This window comes from Culex quinquefasciatus, chromosome 3 (genome assembly GCF_015732765.1).
Source record: "Culex quinquefasciatus strain JHB chromosome 3, VPISU_Cqui_1.0_pri_paternal, whole genome shotgun sequence".
Classification (NCBI taxonomy): domain Eukaryota; kingdom Metazoa; phylum Arthropoda; class Insecta; order Diptera; family Culicidae; genus Culex; species Culex quinquefasciatus.
In genome coordinates this window covers 197,103,309-197,124,884 of record NC_051863.1, presented here as the reverse complement: position 1 = coordinate 197,124,884, position 21,576 = coordinate 197,103,309, and the positions used below count along the sequence as shown (strand labels likewise).

Here is a 21,576-nt window from a genome sequence, read left to right as displayed (position 1 = left end):
TTTGATTATTTTGATTATTTTGATTATTTTGATTATTTTGATTATTTTGATTATTTTGATTATTTTGATTATTTTGATTATTTTGATTATTTTGATTATTTTGATTATTTTGATTATTTTGATTATTTTGATTATTTTGATTATTTTGATTATTTTGATTATTTTGATTATTTTGATTATTTTGATTATTTTGATTATTTTGATTATTTTGATTATTTTGATTATTTTGATTATTTTGATTATTTTGATTATTTTGATTATTTTGATTATTTTGATTATTTTGATTATTTTGATTATTTTGATTATTTTGATTATTTTGATTATTTTGATTATTTTGATTATTTTGATTATTTTGATTATTTTGATTATTTTGATTATTTTGATTATTTTGAATATTTAGATTATTTAGATTATTTAGATTATTTAGATTATTTAGATTATTTAGATTATTTAGATTATTTAGATTATTTAGATTATTTAGATTATTTAGATTATTTAGATTATTTAGATTATTTAGATTATTTAGATTATTTAGATTATTTAGATTATTTAGATTATTTAGATTATTTAGATTATTTAGATTATTTAGATTATTTAGATTATTTTGATTATTTTGATTATTTTGATTATTTTGATTGTTTTGATTATTTTGATTATTTTGATTATTTTGATTGTTTTGATTGTTTTGATTATTTTGATTATTTTGATTATTTTGATTATTTTGATTATTTTGATTATTTTGATTATTTTGATTATTTTGATTATTTTGATTATTTTGATTATTTTGATTATTTTGATTATTTTGATTATTTTGATTATTTTGATTATTTTGATTATTTTGATTATTTTGATTATTTTGATTATTTTGATTATTTTGATTATTTTGATTATTTTGATTATTTTGATTATTTTGATTATTTTGATTATTTTGATTATTTTGATTATTTTGATTATTTTGATTATTTTGATTATTTTGATTATTTTGATTATTTTGATTATTTTGATTATTTTGATTATTTTGATTATTTTGATTATTTTGATTATTTTGATTATTTTGATTATTTTGATTATTTTGATTATTTTGATTATTTTGATTATTTTGATTATTTTTTTTTTTTTTTTGTTTTATTATAGAGACTTTACACCATTGTGCATTCATCTCTTCAAGGTGAATAGTGGAAGAGGAAAGGTTACAGAGTTTTAAATCACTTGTCTGGCTATATTTCAATAATTAATACCATGTCTTTTTTCTAAATATTTCTGTCTATGTTTCAAATATTTAGCGGAAAATTTTGATCTTAAATTATCAAGTTCTTCAATTTTATCTTCGTCCTTTTCCTCCAGGGATTTAACAGTTATCTCATAACACTTATTCCTATAATATTTTGCTTTTATAACATCTTCGTCTTCTTCATCTGTTGATTCTTCTTCAGCCATCTCTCTTCGTTTTGTTGTCAATTCGTCATCCGCGTCCAAATATGCTTGTAAGCGCTTCCGGGTTTTGCGAGTGTGCTTAGAAAGCACGGTCTCGAATCCATCGTTGTCTTCTTCGTCAATTTGACTCGTTTGCTTTGGATGTTGGTCTGCTTTACTGTTGTTGCTTTTACTACTGCTGCTGTTTGGCTCAGGTTCAATCGGTGGTGTACTGCTTTTTTGGTTCACCTTTTTACTCGAATCCGCACATTTTTTGTTCTTTGCTTTGAGTTTGCAAAGCGATTTTTTGCCTATAATCGTCACTGTTGCAGCAGCATTGTTTATAGTGATTGATTTCGGCGTTGGCTGTTTCAGCAACATCCGCAGGGTCCGAACTCCATTTGGGATTCCTGGGAAGAAGTTAATCCAGCGGTCGTTGGTGATGGTCAAAATTTCGCCGTATTTACTCATCACTTTAACTACGTCGTCATTGCTTATGCCTAGAGGTAGGTCAAGCACACGAACTTCCGTAGCGTTGTTGTCCAGGTAAATCGGGATTTTGCAACCCTGATATACCAGAGGTTTGTCGATGATGGACGAGGCCATTGCTGAGTCGGCGAACTGCAACACGGCTATTTTTCTTCTATTGCATAATTGCAATGCTCGCAAGTTTTCTTGGTTTACTTGAAGGTCTGCGAGGAATTTTTTTACAAGCTTCGGGCCTGGTTGGGTTTGGAGTTGACAAAAATCCAGAACCACACTGTTTTTGTCTACGGTGCACATTTTAAAAAAAGCGGCGACGCGCACACATACTGCGGACTGGCGTTGTTAATGCGACTTATAAGGTCGGCTGTTACTTTGCAACTGATTTTGATTATTTTGATTATTTTGATTATTTTGATTATTTTGATTATTTTGATTATTTTGATTATTTTGATTATTTTGATTATTTTGATTATTTTGATTATTTTGATTATTTTGATTATTTTGATTATTTTGATTATTTTGATTATTTTGATTATTTTGATTATTTTGATTATTTTGATTGTTTTGATAATTTTGATAATTTTGATTATTTTGATAATTTTGATTATTTTGATTATTTTGATTATTTTGATTATTTTGATTATTTTGATTATTTTGATTATTTTGATTATTTTGATTATTTTGATTATTTTGATTATTTTGATTATTTTGATTATTTTGATTATTTTGATTATTTTGATTATTTTGATTATTTTGATTATTTTGATTATTTTGATTATTTTGATTATTTTGATTATTTTGATTATTTTGATTATTTTGATTATTTTGATTATTTTGATTATTTTGATTATTTTGATTATTTTGATTATTTTGATTATTTTGATTATTTTGATTATTTTGATTATTTTGATTATTTTGATTATTTTGATTATTTTGATTATTTTGATTATTTTGATTATTTTGATTATTTTGATTATTTTGATTATTTTGATTATTTTGATTATTTTGATTATTTTGATTATTTTGATTATTTTGATTATTTTGATTATTTTGATTATTTTGATTATTTTGATTATTTTGATTATTTTGATTATTTTGATTATTTAGATTATTTAGATTATTTTGATTATTTTGATTATTTTGATTATTTTGATTATTTTGATTATTTTGATTATTTTGATTATTTTGATTATTTTGATTATTTTGATTATTTTGATTATTTTGATTATTTTGATTATTTTGATTATTTTGATTATTTTGATTATTTTGATTATTTTGATTATTTTGATTATTTTGATTATTTTGATTATTTTGATTATTTTGATTATTTTGATTATTTTGATTATTTTGATTATTTTGATTATTTTGATTATTTTGATTGTTTTGATAATTTTGATTATTTTGATTATTTTGATTATTTTGATTATTTTGATTATTTTGATTATTTTGATTATTTTGATTATTTTGATTATTTTGATTATTTTGATTATTTTGATTATTTTGATTATTTTGATTATTTTGATTATTTTGATTATTTTGATTATTTTGATTATTTTGATTATTTTGATTATTTTGATTATTTTGATTATTTTGATTATTTTGATTATTTTGATTATTTTGATTATTTTGATTATTTTGATTATTTTGATTATTTTGATTATTTTGATTATTTTGATTATTTTGATTATTTTGATTATTTTGATTATTTTGATTATTTTGATTATTTTGATTATTTTGATTATTTTGATTATTTTGATTATTTTGATTATTTTGATTATTTTGATTGTTTTGATTATTTTGATTATTTTGATTATTTTGATTATTTTGATTATTTTGATTATTTTGATTATTTTGATTATTTTGATTATTTTGATTATTTTGATTATTTTGATTATTTTGATTATTTTGATTATTTTGATTATTTTGATTATTTTGATTATTTTGATTATTTTGATTATTTTGATTATTTTGATTATTTTGATTATTTTGATTATTTTGATTATTTTGATTATTTTGATTATTTTGATTATTTTGATTATTTTGATTATTTTGATTGTTTTGATAATTTTGATTATTTTGATTATTTTGATTATTTTGATTATTTTGATTATTTTGATTATTTTGATTATTTTGATTATTTTGATTATTTTGATTATTTTGATTATTTTGATTATTTTGATTATTTTGATTATTTTGATTGTTTTGATTATTTTGATTATTTTGATTATTTTGATTGTTTTGATTATTTTGATTATTTTGATTATTTTGATTATTTTGATTATTTTGATTATTTTGATTATTTTGATTATTTTGATTATTTTGATTATTTTGATTATTTTGATTATTTTGATTATTTTGATTATTTTGATTATTTTGATTATTTTGATTATTTTGATTATTTTGATTATTTTGATTATTTTGATTATTTTGATTATTTTGATTATTTTGATTATTTTGATTATTTTGATTATTTTGATTATTTTGATTATTTTGATTATTTTGATTATTTTGATTATTTTGATTATTTTGATTATTTTGATTATTTTGATTATTTTGATTATTTTGATTATTTTGATTATTTTGATTATTTTGATTATTTTGATTATTTTGATTATTTTGATTATTTTGATTATTTTGATTATTTTGATTATTTTGATTATTTTGATTATTTTGATTATTTTGATTATTTTGATTATTTTGATTATTTTGATTATTTTGATTATTTTGATTGTTTTGATAATTTTGATAATTTTGATTATTTTGATTATTTTGATTATTTTGATTATTTTGATTATTTTGATTATTTTGATTATTTTGATTATTTTGATTATTTTGATTATTTTGATTATTTTGATTATTTTGATTATTTTGATTATTTTGATTATTTTGATTATTTTGATTATTTTGATTATTTAGATTATTTAGATTATTTAGATTATTTAGATTATTTAGATTATTTAGATTATTTAGATTATTTAGATTATTTAGATTATTTAGATTATTTAGATTATTTAGATTATTTAGATTATTTAGATTATTTAGATTATTTAGATTATTTAGATTATTTAGATTATTTAGATTATTTAGATTATTTAGATTATTTAGATTATTTTGATTATTTTGATTATTTTGATTATTTTGATTGTTTTGATTATTTTGATTATTTTGATTATTTTGATTGTTTTGATTATTTTGATTATTTTGATTATTTTGATTATTTTGATTATTTTGATTATTTTGATTATTTTGATTATTTTGATTATTTTGATTATTTTGATTATTTTGATTATTTTGATTATTTTGATTATTTTGATTATTTTGATTATTTTGATTATTTTGATTATTTTGATTATTTTGATTATTTTGATTATTTTGATTATTTTGATTATTTTGATTATTTTGATTATTTTGATTATTTTGATTATTTTGATTATTTTGATTATTTTGATTATTTTGATTATTTTGATTATTTTGATTATTTTGATTATTTTGATTATTTTGATTATTTTGATTATTTTGATTATTTTGATTATTTTGATTATTTTGATTATTTTGATTATTTTGATTATTTTGATTATTTTGATTATTTTGATTATTTTGATTATTTTGATTATTTTGATTATTTTGATTATTTTGATTATTTTGATTATTTTGATTATTTTGATTATTTTGATTATTTTGATTATTTTGATTATTTTGATTATTTTGATTGTTTTGATAGTTTTGATAATTTTGATTATTTTGATTATTTTGATTATTTTGATTATTTTGATTATTTTGATTATTTTGATTATTTTGATTATTTTGATTATTTTGATTATTTTGATTATTTTGATTATTTTGATTATTTTGATTATTTTGATTATTTTGATTATTTTGATTATTTTGATTATTTTGATTATTTTGATTATTTTGATTATTTTGATTATTTTGATTATTTTGATTATTTTGATTATTTTGATTATTTTGATTATTTTGATTATTTTGATTATTTTGATTATTTTGATTATTTTGATTATTTTTATTATTTTGATTATTTTGATTATTTTGATTATTTTGATTATTTTGATTATTTTGATTATTTTGATTATTTTGATTATTTTGATTATTTTGATTATTTTGATTATTTTGATTATTTTGATTATTTTGATTATTTTGATTATTTTGATTATTTTGATTATTTTGATTATTTTGATTATTTTGATTATTTTGATTATTTTGATTATTTTGATTATTTTGATTATTTTGATTATTTTGATTATTTTGATTATTTTGATTATTTTGATTATTTTGATTATTTAGATTATTTAGATTATTTTGATTATTTAGATTATTTAGATTATTTAGATTATTTTGATTATTTTGATTATTTTGATTATTTTGATTATTTTGATTATTTTGATTATTTTGATTATTTTGATTATTTTGATTATTTTGATTATTTTGATTATTTTGATTATTTTGATTATTTTGATTATTTTGATTATTTTGATTATTTTGATTATTTTGATTATTTTGATTATTTTGATTATTTTGATTATTTTGATTATTTTGATTATTTTGATTATTTTGATTATTTTGATTGTTTTGATAATTTTGATTATTTTGATTATTTTGATTATTTTGATTATTTTGATTATTTTGATTATTTTGATTATTTTGATTATTTTGATTATTTTGATTATTTTGATTATTTTGATTATTTTGATTATTTTGATTATTTTGATTATTTTGATTATTTTGATTATTTTGATTATTTTGATTATTTTGATTATTTTGATTATTTTGATTATTTTGATTATTTTGATTATTTTGATTATTTTGATTATTTTGATTATTTTGATTATTTTGATTATTTTGATTATTTTGATTATTTTGATTATTTTGATTATTTTGATTATTTTGATTATTTTGATTATTTTGATTATTTTGATTATTTTGATTATTTTGATTATTTTGATTATTTTGATTATTTTGATTATTTTGATTGTTTTGATTATTTTGATTATTTTGATTATTTTGATTATTTTGATTATTTTGATTATTTTGATTATTTTGATTATTTTGATTATTTTGATTATTTTGATTATTTTGATTATTTTGATTATTTTGATTATTTTGATTATTTTGATTATTTTGATTATTTTGATTATTTTGATTATTTTGATTATTTTGATTATTTTGATTATTTTGATTATTTTGATTATTTTGATTATTTTGATTATTTTGATTATTTTGATTATTTTGATTATTTTGATTGTTTTGATAATTTTGATTATTTTGATTATTTTGATTATTTTGATTATTTTGATTATTTTGATTATTTTGATTATTTTGATTATTTTGATTATTTTGATTATTTTGATTATTTTGATTATTTTGATTATTTTGATTATTTTGATTATTTTGATTATTTTGATTATTTTGATTATTTTGATTATTTTGATTATTTTGATTATTTTGATTATTTTGATTATTTTGATTATTTTGATTATTTTGATTATTTTGATTATTTTGATTATTTTGATTATTTTGATTATTTTGATTATTTTGATTATTTTGATTATTTTGATTATTTTGATTATTTAGATTATTTTGATTATTTTGATTATTTTGATTATTTTGATTATTTTGATTATTTTGATTATTTTGATTATTTTGATTATTTTGATTATTTTGATTATTTTGATTATTTTGATTATTTTGATTATTTTGATTGTTTTGATTGTTTTGATTATTTTGATTATTTTGATTATTTTGATTATTTTGATTATTTTGATTATTTTGATTATTTTGATTATTTTGATTATTTTGATTATTTTGATTATTTTGATTATTTTGATTATTTTGATTATTTTGATTATTTTGATTATTTTGATTATTTTGATTATTTTGATTATTTTGATTATTTTGATTATTTTGATTATTTTGATTATTTTGATTATTTTGATTATTTTGATTATTTTGATTATTTTGATTATTTTGATTATTTTGATTATTTTGATTATTTTGATTATTTTGATTATTTTGATTATTTTGATTATTTTGATTATTTTGATTATTTTGATTATTTTGATTATTTTGATTATTTTGATTATTTTGATTATTTTGATTATTTTGATTATTTTGATTATTTTGATTATTTTGATTATTTTGATTATTTTGATTATTTTGATTATTTTGATTATTTTGATTATTTTGATTATTTTGATTATTTTGATTATTTTGATTATTTTGATTATTTTGATTATTTTGATTATTTTGATTATTTTGATTATTTTGATTATTTTGATTATTTAGAATATTTTGATTATTTTGATTATTTTGATTATTTTGATTATTTAGATTATTTTGATTATTTAGATTATTTTGATTATTTTGATTATTTTTATTATTTTGATTATTTTGATTATTTTGATTATTTTGATTATTTTGATTGTTTTGATTATTTTGATTATTTTGATTATTTTGATTATTTTGATTATTTTGATTATTTTGATTATTTTGATTATTTTGATTGTTTTGATAATTTTGATTATTTTGATTGTTTTGATAATTTTGATTATTTTGATTATTTTGATTATTTTGATTATTTTGATTATTTTGATTATTTTGATTATTTTGATTATTTTGATTATTTTGATTATTTTGATTATTTTGATTATTTTGATTATTTTGATTATCTAATCTAATCTAATCTAATCAGACCCTAGCGCAGCCAATCTTTCGAAGGGATCCTGGAGAGTGCCTTAGGTTAGATGACGCCTAGCACTCTTCTTGTCATTTATTAACATTTGTAGTGCACCATTGCATCGGAATACATTGAAACATCACAAGCGTTAAAGCGGCCAGGCCTACTGCGTAAAGCCGTATCGCAGAGATGACTCGTAATTGGGTTGAGTTTGAGCACTGAATGTTCGAACAACAACACAATTCTGAATCGACAGGGGAGGAAGAAGCGTGGGGACACACCACCATACGCTCCGAGATTTGGTTGTATTCGTTGGGAGCACCATGCTAAGAAGGTTTGGTACTCCGGGACCCTCTGGGATGGGACATTGTATTTCCACGAATGCCCTGGACACTATTTGCCGTGGTTATAGCGCCACAACTCGCTCTCTGTAACAGTGGTCCTAATTCCAGTCCAAGCTTACCAAGTCGTCATGGCCTAGTGGTTAGCATTTTTGCTTACCAACCCAAAGGACGGAGGATCGAACCCCGCCTCGAGCGACTTGATTTTTCGTTCATATTCATCATTTCAAATTCTGTGTACTTAACTTTCTCGTTGGGAGCAGATGGGAATCGAACCCAGAACCATTCGCTTACAAAGCGAACACCGTAACCAGTCAGCCACGGCCGCTCCCTTTGATTATTTTGATTATTTTGATTATTTTGATTATTTTGATTATTTTGATTATTTTGATTATTTTGATTATTTTGATTATTTTGATTATTTTGATTATTTTGATTATTTTGATTATTTTGATTATTTTGATTATTTTGATTATTTTGATTATTTTGATTATTTTGATTATTTTGATTATTTTGATTATTTTGATTATTTTGATTATTTTGATTATTTTGATTATTTTGATATTTTGATATTTTGATTATTTTGATTATTTTGATTATTTTGATTATCTTTAGCGTAACAATAAGGTTCACCCACAGTATAATGCGCTTTGCTAAAACTATTTAACTGTATTATTCCAACATAATCATCAAAAAAGGCATAAAACCAAAGCTATTTTCGTGGGCTCCAGGATGCCTAGACTGTGAAAAGTCAGAGTTGATCGCAAAAGCGACTGGAAATTGCCACTTATCGCGCCATAAAGTCGTAAATTAGCGCTCCACCATGAAATTGTCACTCCCCTCCCCAAAGGGGAGCATCGACCGGAATCGATTTTACTTTACGTCCGAACTGTGAGCGATTTATGGACCTTAAAGCGGATAACTTGTTTACGAAAATTTCGAGCCTTCCCTTCGAGGTAAACAACGCGTCCCGAATTCCGATCACGTTTGACCACTTCGAATTAGCATATTTGTTCAGCTTTTTCCGTGCAGAAAGGGATTTGCCAAAAAAATCTAAGAAAAGTCAGAACCATTTTCCCACGCATTAATCCGGCTGATATTGGGAAAAGAAGCCCCTCGCACACAACAACAACAACAGAAAAAAGCTCATGTATCTCACACCGGATGTAGTCACGTGTTTGTGTGTGTTGAGAAGAAAGAAAAACTTTGACGAAGAAAAGAAAAGCTCCCCCGCCGGGGGGAAGTAGGCCGGATGTGATAACACGTACTTTTCCCCCAGACTGGGGGAAAACACATCAAAGAACATGGGAAAGTGGGGGTGGGAAAAAAGTTTTTCCCAGAATCCGGAGAGACCCTTTGCGAATTGAGGTTTGTGTCGTCCCTTGAGGGACGCTGACCGTGGAGAGTCGTAATAGGATGTGGTCCTTTCCGGTGAGATGGGTTCCGGTGAAAAGTGGCCCCAGAGGGACATCTACGGTAAATTGTTGATGGCTGATTTGTATCATAACTATTGTTTGGAATTAAATAAACAGATTAAACAGTATTGAAGAGCATGATTTTTTTTTAATTCTAAAGGGTTTGTCTCACAAAGCTACAAAAAAGATACCTTGCATTCATTTTCTCTGATAAGACCTTAATCGGGTAACAAACCCACTTGTTTAATAAAGAATTCTGCCGAAACCGTCTAGGAACGTAGAAAAGTTGATTTCTGCTATTTTTTTCCGTGAGCAAGTTACTCATCCAACTCCATCCCCTAGGGGTTATCTGCTTTTGCATGGTCGGAATAAATTTATGAACCTCTTGGTGAGTATTCATAAAAGTTAACCCTTGAGGAACCATCTGTGAAAAATCGTGCCTTTTTATAGATTGCGCCCAATGACTTCTTGCCTGGCAGCGGAAAAGAAAAATGAAAATAAGATTCTTATGAAAAAATGAGATTTTCATAATAGTCACATTAACCATTTTTTTATTGTTCCTTCCGGTAGCCAACGCGCACGCAAGCAAAAATAAAATGATATGTGTGAAAAGAAACAACCCGAAAAAGGTACCTTCACGGTTGTGCAACATAAAAAATGGTCAGAAATAAATTTGCCTTCTTTTTGCTGGAAAAAAAATTTGCCTTGCTAACAATCACTTCTCGCGTCAGAGTCACAGACATGTGGACCTAATTCTAGCAACAATAAAAAATAAAAGAGTTTTTATCAAGTTTATTTCGGAAAAAAATACCTAACAAACTGAAAAAAAAAATCGAAACCAGGAATCGATCCTTCAACCTTGGACTCGACAAGTTTGTGTCTTTACAGTTTCGGCTACCGTGACTCGATAAACTACAAGAGGTCCAATGTCAATACATTGTACTCAATACGTAGATTGGGTATTAAAGAGCATTTTGCTCTCAGTTTTAGGATTATTCTCTCAATGGAGCACCCGATTCGAGTGGTAGAAATGACAGTTCTCCCATAAGGAATACATTGTAGAAAAAAGCAAAAACTGCTCGAATGGAAATGCTCCACACGGAGAGACCGGCCAGGGCAAATCTAAGAAAATCTTGGTTAATTTAACTAAAAGTATGGGTTAATTTTTTACACAGCTTTTTTTCAGCAATCGATTGTTGATTTTGTTAACCCAAAATTGCTGACCACCAGTAACTAAAATTAACTAAAAAAATAGTTGGAATTGCCATTTTCGTTGGTTAAATGGCCGAAAAATTCTAGCAGTCGACTGCTAGAATATTTTTTCAGAAAATTAACTAATTTTTTGTTTTAAGCTGAAATATTGTGGAATATTCTATAAAAACAGGCTGGGTCATACTTTTCAACTATTTTTCAACAATTTTTTTCGTTTTATTAACTGAAATATTTTTGCATGCTGCAAATTATTAGTGAATTATAACAAAACATTTCTTAATTAAACATAATTTATGTTAGTGTCGATATATATTTTCTTTAATTATCTAACGATACAGGCCGGGCTGAAATTTAACTAATGTCTTACTTAAATACAGAAAAACATTCGTGCATGTAGTCAATAATTAGCTATTGTTAGCAATATTTTTATTGAATTTGCAGTAAATTTTATAATAATGCCTCACAAATTAATGCTGGGTGTTTTTATATTCGCATTTATTCTGCCTAAAATTTTAACTTTTTGTACTAATTTGTTTTTTTTTTTGCATGAAGTTATTAAATTACTGTTAAAAAGCATCAAAACAAAACTTTTTATTATCTGTTATTATAAAACATGTAAAGTTTGATTAAAGTTTGAAAAAAATACGTTGCATAAATCTAAAAAAATAATAATAAAACAAATTAAAAATTTTGTTAAACATATTTATAAAAGATGTTTAATTTCTCGTGAATTCCTTGAAGATATTTCACCAAGTAAGTTATTATGTTGTATAAAATTAAGTGTTGTATTCACTTACCATCACTGTGCAATCATCCGATAAGTCATCATCATCTACAACGGTCTCAGGTTTAGTTATTTTTCACACAGAATTTACACCAAAACGAACCATTTGCTGCAAATAGACATATAAAATTTATTAGTAATTTGATACAAAATCCTTAATTTTGTCTATAAACTGAAAAAAGGATCGTAAATAAATGTAATTATAATGAGGAAAGAAGAATCAATAATTCAGGAAACGGAGCATTATCAATAATGCTCCGTTTCCTGAAAACAATATTTTGAGTTTTACTTACCAGTTTATTTAGCAGTCTTCTATTAACAGCATTTTTAAAATATTTCTATCTTCTTTTGTATATCTTTTATAAATTTTATTTTTTAGACATTTCCCGTCATCTCATTTTTATTTTGATATTATGTGTACTCATTTCCATATATTTTATGGTTGATGATTCTGAAAAAAAAATTGTTCATTAAAATTGTATCCATCGTAAGCACGAAGGTTTTTGATTATTCAGTTTTCTAATTAAAATCACAACAGATAAATTGTTATGTAAAAATAAATCCATACTTACTTAGATTAACCAACCTTTTGTTAAATTTGCCCGTGCAAGTATTGTCGTGCAAGAGTTCGCCCGCCTCTTCCTTTCACTGCCCTTCCCTTTCCTTAAAACATTGTCATGAAGTCCCCTCGCATCAGAGGTCCTCATTGCGAATGTCCTCGTCTTGTTCTTCATAGTTTATCACCTGCAAAGAAATCATCAACAAACTTACTCACCAATTGCACCTCCACAGTTGCAACAGTGTTCACTTCGATTTGCACTTCAACATTAGCCAAATAGTGTGATTTTCACCTTTCACATTCTCTCACTTCACAATTAACAACACAAACTCAAAAAATCGACCGCTCTTGTTCGAATCCTGACTTCAAATGACAAATGTAAACAAACCCAAGTTCATCTTTTAAATAATCAACCAATTGATATTTACATTTAACCAAAAAAAATCTTGATTTTTCTAAAACCAAAGCTAACAGTCGAGCACGTTCATTCGAGTTCGGGAAATCTGTTAGCTTTTTGCCTTTAGCATTTTCAACAAACAGGTTATTAAATTATTACTGAATTTTGTTTGATTCAACTGAAAATTGGCCGTAACAAGTACGTTTTTGTGAAATTTACGAAAGTAAAATCAACAATTTTAATTGTTAAAATTTCTGGGCACAGTCTCTCCGTGCATTGAAATTGAGACCACTTTACTCTCAGCGTGTTTCACGTTAAAAAACGGCAAAATGTCTTTTATTCTGTGAAGCCTAATCCACAGCCATACACCCACTCATGAACGACAAATGGAAGCGCCCAGACGGAATGTGACAACTTTTTACCCAAAATATTTCTGGCTGCTCCATTTCCTTCCACGCAAAACGTCTCACGTCGGGTGCAAAATGAAGATATGTAAATCTGACGTACCAAAAGAATGACGCACCCCCTGGTGAGAACCAAAACTTCCTGCCCACCAGTCGTCGTGTTAGCATATTTATTCAGTTTACTCAACAATTTACAAAGTAATCAATTCGAGGAGGATAACAAACTTTGCTTAGAACTCTCAACTTTTTTTTCCGTCAATTTTTGGAAACGTCAAAACAACAACATTCCCAGCAGGCTCCAACAAACTTCAAGCAAAGATATCATCGCATATCATCGTTACCCAAAAATGACACTATTTGAAACTGTGTACCAAACAAATCAAAGCAATTCAAGTGGCCCGGCTGAGATTTCACTGCTTGGGGGTTGACCATCCAAGCCATCTGCGAACTACAACATTTCGAGCAAAAACTCGGCCGGAAACACTGAAAGAACTACTCTCCTTCTGCAGCAAACTACTCAGAAACTTTTGTTCAACATGCGAAGTGAAAAGAGGGAAAAAGTTTTTCGTTTCTTCGGAAGCTCTTGCACGGGGTCTTTTTTTTGTTGATATTTAATAACGGCGGAAAAGTTTTTTTCACTCTCTCACTTTTCGGAAAGATTTTCAGCAAAAAAAATTCGATGATCAGCTGGCACAGGGTACGGTTGCCAAGGGATATTTGCTGAAGAATACCCCGAACTTGAATTAAGTGTTGGAAGATAGTTTCAAACACTAAATCATTAGATTTACCCAACTCGGCCTACTGTGACTTCCAATGCTAAAAACCTACAAATTTCACAGCCTCCCCAGATCAATACGCAACCTTTCAGCTTCAGCCTCAGAAAAAGATAAACATTTCCTCTGAACAAATTGAGAGAAAAAAATAAGCTCGCTTCATTTCTCTGCATTTGGCAGCGTGGCCAAATTGTAACCTTGTTCTGGCCCAGACATCTTTGTCGACATCGGCCAAGACGGGCATTCCCGACATCCGCAGCCTATTTTTCAGTTCCCATCCGGGGAAGAATAATAAGGAAGAAAATCACGCAACGATTCAAGAAACTGTCCCGAGCCCCGGAGGGGCGAAGTCCACACAGTAGTAAAAGGACCAATTTATCTATTCTTGGTGGGGAGAATTATGGTAACCTTCCAGCAAATCTAGAGCTAGGAGCTAGCCAATGTTCTGCTAACCTTTGGTGTGTAATGTCTTAACTTAATAAATTTACACAAAATAATCAAAAATTTGAATTTCAATAATAAATAAAGATATTTTAAATTAAATCAAAACATATGAAATTATGAATCAAGGCCAACTTCATCGTTGAGAAAATGATTTCTGCACCCTCGTTCGTAGCAGTCTCTTCAACGGAATTTGGTGCGTCTCCTGCGAGAACGATTCTTTGTTTGATCTTGGGGTGCTACAGAATGATGGTGGTTTATCGTCCATTACCGACAGCCGGCAGACATCCCTAACGAGCGGGACAATATCTCTATATTGGAGATTTCCACATCTTTGTTTGCCTAAACTAGCTGCCACAAAGAGTGCTTTTCGAGGTATACCGTCAAATGTTGCTAATTTTCTTTTTTTAGGTTTTTACCTTAATTGATCTACACAATTCAATAAATTTCTATAGTTTTTTAATTAATTTTCAATACATGCAACAAATTTTCATAAATTTTAATCATTGTCCAATTAATTTGTATCAAATACATTCAAAAAGTTTTCATTAGGTTTCAATAAATTTTATTTAATTTTCAATGAATTTTCAAAGAGTTTTCAATTATTTTCTAATTTTAGTTATTTCAATTCAATAATTAAATTATTTTCAATAATTAAAAAAATCAATAAAGTTTCTACAAACTCATTTTATCATCTATTTATTTCCAATTTATTTACAATTCATTTATTATTCATTAATTTATTTTCAATTTTATATCAATCTATTTTCAATTTATTTCTAATATATTCTCAATTTATTTTCAATTTATTTTCAGTTTATTTTCAATTTATTTTCAATTTGTTTTCAATTTATTTTCAATTTATTTTCAACTCATTTTAAGTTTATTTTCAATTTTTTTGCAATTTATTTTCAATTTATTTTTAATTTATTTACGATTTATTTTCAATTTATATTCAATTTATTTGCAATTTATTATCAATTTATTTTCAATTTATTTTCAATTTATTTTCAATTTATTTTCAATTTATTTTCAATTTATTTTCAATTTATTTTCAATTTATTTTCAATTTATTTTAAATTTATTTTCAATTTATTTTCAATTTATTTTCAATTTATTTTCAATTTATTTTCAATTTATTTTCAATTTATTTTCAATTTATTTTCAATTTATTTTCAATTTATTTTCAATTTATTTTCAATTTATTTTCAATTTATTTTCAATTTATTTTCAATTAATTTTCAATTTATTTTCAATTTATTTTCAATTTATTTTCAATTTATTTTCAATTTTTTTCAATTTTTTTTTCAATTTATTTTCAATTTATTTTCAATTTATTTTCAATTTATTTTCAATTTATTTTCAATTTATTTTCAATTTATTTTCAATTTATTTTCAATTTGTTTTCAATTTATTTTCAATTTATTTTCGGTTTATTTTCAATTTATTTTCAATTTATTTTCAATTTATTTTTAATTGATTTTCAATTCATTTTCAATTTATTTTTGTTAATATTGAAAATTTTGTAAATTTTGTTAATTTTGTAAAAAAAAAATAATTTTATTTATTTTGAAATTTAATGAAAGGAATATGGACAACTGAGCTGAGAAAGTTCAATCCAAGAGCCTTAAAAACATAACCCCATGCTACGGTTTCTTGTGGAACTAATGTTTGCCAACTTGCGGCCGTTGCCTGTCACCGATAAGGCACGAGAGACAAAGACGCTGATATTTTCAATTTGCGAGCGCTCAAAATAGATCTGAACGGGTTGCAATTTTGGCAGCTCGTAGTATCGACATTTAAAGAAATCTTTGCAAAGTTGTGGTTAGTTGGAACAGTTTGTTATTGTTGACACCAGTTTAGATAACAAAACTTAAATGCAAATTAACATGACGGCAAATACATAAAAATTGAAAGTTTTAAATTATCTCAAATGAAGCACGATGATAACTTCTCCCTTCCTAAAGCTTATCTCGGTGGAAAACCGATTTTCCCTGAAACTAAAACACTCTCCCACTAACGATCGCAAAGTGGCAATCTCATTAATAAGTTTCCCTTGACTTGACAAAAACCAAACACAATCTGGCGTGTGACGCAAAAACCAGTGCAATTAAAAACATTGGTTTAACCATGCGACACAATTTCCGGGCTGTTGTTTCATATGCAAATTACTTGCGATGCCATTACGAACTGTGGTGTGCGCAATCAGTGGTTCCAGCTGCTGGAAAATCCTGGTAGGCGGTGCTGCCCTCTACCCTTCAAACGGCATTACTTACACTGCCCAGCCTGCTGGGAGGTTCAGATTTGCCCCCAAAGAGTTTGCTCATCAGACCGGAACCCGTGAAGTGGGTTGACCAAGTCTGGACTGATAAAGGACCTCGACCAGAAAAAAAATCTCCAGCCGCACTTCTTTTGCATTTTAATTAAGGCGGTCCTTTTTTTAAACCAAAATCCGTTTCGGTTTAAGTTCAACCCCAAAATTAATCATCTTGATGGACTCTCAACCCGGAATAAATTTGATAAATTTATCCAACGACCTTGGAAAAAGTTTTTCTTTGGCGAGAAAAAAAAACTTCATCGCTTAATCAAAGCAAGCCGCGTAGGAGGCTATGGGTGAGTTTCACCGAGCACAACCAATTAATAATACTTTGGTGACACCTGCTGACAGGTTAACAGGTGCTCGGTGAAGCCAAAGTGGTAATTGACTCTAAATGGGTCCATCATTAGGCAAGGTTTCTAGGTGATAGAACCATTTGCGGGATGGGTGGAGATTTTCTAGGATTAGCAATGTCATCTCGTTTTCATGTTGATTTCTTCTTGATTTCCATGAAAGCTTTTAATTTCTACAATTCTGAAAAATGATTTAACATTACTAATTTTGTTAAAATACTCAAATGGTACAATTTGTGTAGTCAAAGTATTCTTTTTAACTTTGTCTGTAATAAATTGGTCAGATTAAATCGATTCCATGAATCGCCAGGGTGTGGCAAACACGGGAAAGATCACAGATGGTGCACCGGAGATAATCGACATCACCTTCCCTGAAGCACTGGAAGGTTGAGGGCTAACGACTCTAAATGTTGGCACCGTTTATGTTCGGTCGATTTGGCCGATTTTCTCAGAAGGTATGATTGAAGTAGGCAATGGAAAATTAGATGGAATCGCTGGAGCATTGAACAGTAATGAAATTTGGGATCTAATATTTGAAAAGGACTAAAAAGTATGCATTACAGTAAATTGTAAAAGAATTGTAAGAACATTTGGGGAAGTCACAGTAAATCACGGAAACCCCAGCAAAAACTCCCACCTAAGCAAAGAACCCTAAGTTGTCTGCCATCTTAAGGTTAAACGTTTTGATGACAACATAAGGTGATGAAAAAACGTGCAAAACGTGTACTCCATGAAATTTCGTTTTTCTCACCTTCACACCCTCACAAAAACAACATGAAATGAAACTTGAATTGTTTTGTGGAATGGTGGAATGACAACAAAGTTTTTTTTTGTTATTTCTGACCGGGAGGTTTTTATGGACTTGCTTCCTGGGTGTGGCTTTTTGTGCTTGAAGAAAGTGCGCGAAAAATGGCCAGTTCTTTAACGTTACAGTAGCACTTCCAAGAATTGAGTTGAAGCTAATAAAATTTGATAGGTTACTTGAAGCGATCTCGCTAAATAGCTACAAAATTATGCAAGACTTGCTAAACAGTCCAGGAATCACCGTTTGCTTTCTTTTAGGCAAACATTTCTTCGAGGAAAACAGCCTCAGAAGATTTTTTTCTCATCCATGAAAATGAAGAAAAGCCTCGCGGAGGAGGGCACAAAAGAATCCCATTATACGCGCAAAAGATTAAACGCGATTGAAGAAAAAAGAAAAAGAAAGCTTTTCTTTAATTGCCTGTCAGCACTGCGCGGGAATGTCCCACGCAATTGTCATCGGCATTGTTCGCGAGGTTATTGTAAACATTGTGAGCATAATGGGACACGAAGAAAACCCCATCTGGTGGAAAACGATTCATCTTTCAAATTGCTGTTGGTGCGTCTTTTTCCGGAAAATTTACATTTTTATCGAATAAAGGTTGACATTTGTTCCATCTGTTTGTCTGTGAAAGAGTATTTTGTTGCCAAAAGCTCATTAGAAATTGAATGAAAATATTACGACACGTTTCACCGATCAACGTATGTTAGGCAGCTCACATTGCTTCAAGGCCTACTCGATTCAACCAACATGCACAAGAATACACGCTTACGGCGGACTACTTACTCTTCTACGACTTGAAAGTACCCACCCAGTTGACAGCATGTTTTTACAGCGATGCCAATTTTAATCGAAATTTATGCGTTGTTTTCCTTGCTCGTTGTCCCATGAAATGTGTGAGATAATCGAGAAATCCGGAGGCAACTTGAAAGACAAGCATTACGCCTTTTATATATTTATTGTGGATTTTGGAACATAAATGGAATCACACGTGACCAGTGCTGTAGTTTTACGAACATAAACTGTTTGGACGAAAAATGGACGAACTTGCCCGCAGATACTTAAAATGCAAAATGGCTCTTTTAAGGAGGTATTAGACTTTGGCAGTTTGGCAGTTTGCCTGTTTTGTTTGTTTGTCTGCATTTGTTTGCAGAAACGTCAGCCTGCAAACATTTTGCTTTGTTTGCGAGTTTTCCGCAAACAAGTTTGCAAGTCAAACTGTCAAAAGCGAAAAAATGCGAGTTGGTTTGTTAGTTTGTCATACAATAATATCTACTTTAGTCATAAAGAATCGATGGAATAAATTTCTTAGAAATAAACTGACCTTCTAAATGCAAGTCAAGATTACACTTGCGAATGTAGCAATGAAATCAAAGTTCTGCCAGTAAATTTTGTTAATTTTTTTAAGTGCTTTTGTCAAAAAGTTTAAAGCTAAACAAAAAAAATGTTATTATTTCAATTCAAACTTGTGTACAATGAAAATTTGCTCTGTTCATTAACACAACTCTCGCAAAAGTTACTCCCATAAGACCCCTCCCCTCCCAAGTAAAGCACGACTCCTTAAAGTGCCACTAAACAAGTCATTCCTGGATGATGTGCTACATCCTAGAGCTGAAGCACCCCCACTCGACTTTGTCCTCCTCGCAGAAATGTATCGACAAAACAAACAAAGCCTCAGCAAGCCAGCTTGCTAGCCGTCAGGGAGGCCCTTGACACTGCGGACGAGACGACGAGAGATGTCACCTGGGCCGTAAAGAGAAACGGAAATGGTGTATTTACACACCCAGTTTCCGTTTCTTTCAATGTGTTTCTTGCTTTTTTTGCCTTCCCTTTCGCAGGATTCAAATCATGAAAAATTTCGTGAAAAGGATCCAGGCGCAATGGGACTCGGAGTAGATTCTCATTTGCCAACTCAATCGGTTCGGTAAACAGGACAGATTTTTCGGAATTTTTCCGCACCGTTTTCTTTTGTCCCGTTCACAGATAGATTGAGAGATTGGGGTGAAAATTGAATCGTATTACAGCCTACTAGGACCAGAAGGTCATAACAAGGTAAACGTCGCCGTACGGTTGGATGTGTTGTATGAAGTTCCACGCCTGCTTCGATAATAAGATTGCCTTACGGATTCTCATGACGTGCTAGCTTCTTCCTTCCAGTAGGTCAATTAATCCACATTAGTTCCATCATGTTGCTCCGAGGAGCAAAAAACCAAGTCGAACATCTGTCACCCTGACACTATGAGAGAACCGCCGCATGATGTCGCAGATGTCATCTTCGTCTCGTCTGGCAGTCGTCCCGGAAGTATCACCCCAACATCACTCTCAATTATCCACTTTAGCACTGTGCCCAATGATTCCGATACAGCTCGTTTCTTCCGGAAGTTGCCGCAACGCCCCTCCAACGCCCTCTTTATCCCTGAGGGCCGTCGACATAATCCAGTTCACGGTATTTATGAGGCTCAACTCTCCCGCAACGAAGCTGTTGCAATCTATTCCGGAACTGCAGCCTGGTCACCTTCACTACCCCCACCGGGGACCAAACCCCCACTTCACCTACGCCCTTCTCGACCCCGACAAATTTTCTTTCCTCAACTCTCAACAAAAATTGGAAAAACTTTCCCACGGAACGAAACTTTCCACCAAACACACACGCACACCCACAAACAGGCAGATTCGAGAGGTCTTCCGACGCGACGCGCACCGCTTCCTTTGCGAACCCGCAACTGACTAACTGCCGCGCGGTGACGGCGGTGCGGTTCTAGGCCGGAGTGTCCGCCGCGAGGACCATCTTCAGCTATCTGATCTGAGTTCCCTGCTAATCACATGGGCAATGGAATAAGGGGAATTCAAGGGATGTGAAACACGGGAACTCACGGCAAGGACGTTCGATGACCGAGTGGTGTTCACGCCGTGAGTGACCTTGAACTTTGGCAGGAAGTGCAGGGAAGAACTGTGTGCGAAAATGAAGCCGACCGGTGGAGATGCCCTTAAAATTATTGACTATTTAAAATGAGATAAACAATGTTAAACATCGTAGGCTTCATCCATGTTTAGAAACGCTCTACAAAATCGGTCAATTTCATGGGATGGGATTCCATGTTCGAAAATCGGCAACTAAGGAGGGAATTTCTGATCGATTTGGTGTTTTCGGAAAAGGTTTAGGTATCGGTTAAGTCTGTTCAAAAAAA

General features: G+C 28.0%; 1 protein-coding gene across 1 annotated transcript in view; it reads right to left on the bottom strand.

Annotated features, from left to right (window-relative positions):
- The window catches only part of LOC6031136 (potassium channel subfamily T member 2), a 260,134-nt gene extending 239,025 nt beyond the window's left edge, over positions 1 to 21,109 (bottom strand). Inside the window, 1 exon segment of the mRNA XM_038264861.1 lies at positions 20,512 to 21,109. The gene's annotated coding sequence lies outside the window, so the exon portion shown is untranslated.
- Positions 21,110 to 21,576: the final 467 nt, after the last annotated feature.